Consider the following 814-nt stretch of genomic DNA (forward strand, 5'->3'; position numbering starts at 1 on the left):
TGTCCTGCTATGACCGTCTCTCACATCCCTGTTATTCTGTCCTCTCAATCCCGTCCTCTGTCCTCTCTCTGCTGCTGCTGCTCCACCCTCTGTCACCCCTCTGGACCTCTCTGATCACTATTTCATCTCTTTTCCGCTGTCTCTCCCCTCTCTCCCTACTCCACCTACTTTACTTTTAATTCAAAAAATATAATCCATTGGCGCCCCAACCAGATTCCTGTTTTCAGCAGGGCTCCTCATCAAGGATAGGAGTGCTACGTATTAATGCCATCCACTCATGGCTGTTGCTTATGACCCCAATGAATAACTATTGTTGCCTCATGCTTCTTGTTTCCCATTGTTTGAACAAAACCACTCCCTGATATCAGATTCATTTAACTAATTACGCTGTACCAGGTACGAGAACATTTCCTTTACAAATTATGTATTGCTTTAAAAACAATGTCCTAAGTACTGTGTATTACACCACATATTACAATTACAATGCAATACAAAGTGTAGTAATTATTCACAACTTTTCAGCAATTGACCATGACATATGTTTTCAAATGAGTCTTTAAATATATGTTTCTAATGACAAGTCATAAAAGGCTGATCTTTAGTTTAAAGGTGTAAAGCTTAGTCTGTATGTCGTTTGTATTTCCTTTCAACAGTATGGCTTGCAGACAAGGGTAATAATTATTTAAATTGTCAAATTTTAAAGAAACATGCTTCGTCCTGTATGCTGGGCTTTAGTTTATTCCACCAGGGAGCGCAGCAGCCAGTTATTCATTATTATGACCCGATGCAGAAACTGTGCGCCAGGGGTCGCTCT

The sequence above is a fragment of the Acipenser ruthenus genome, chromosome 10 (genome assembly GCF_902713425.1).
Source record: "Acipenser ruthenus chromosome 10, fAciRut3.2 maternal haplotype, whole genome shotgun sequence".
Lineage (NCBI taxonomy): Eukaryota > Metazoa > Chordata > Actinopteri > Acipenseriformes > Acipenseridae > Acipenser > Acipenser ruthenus.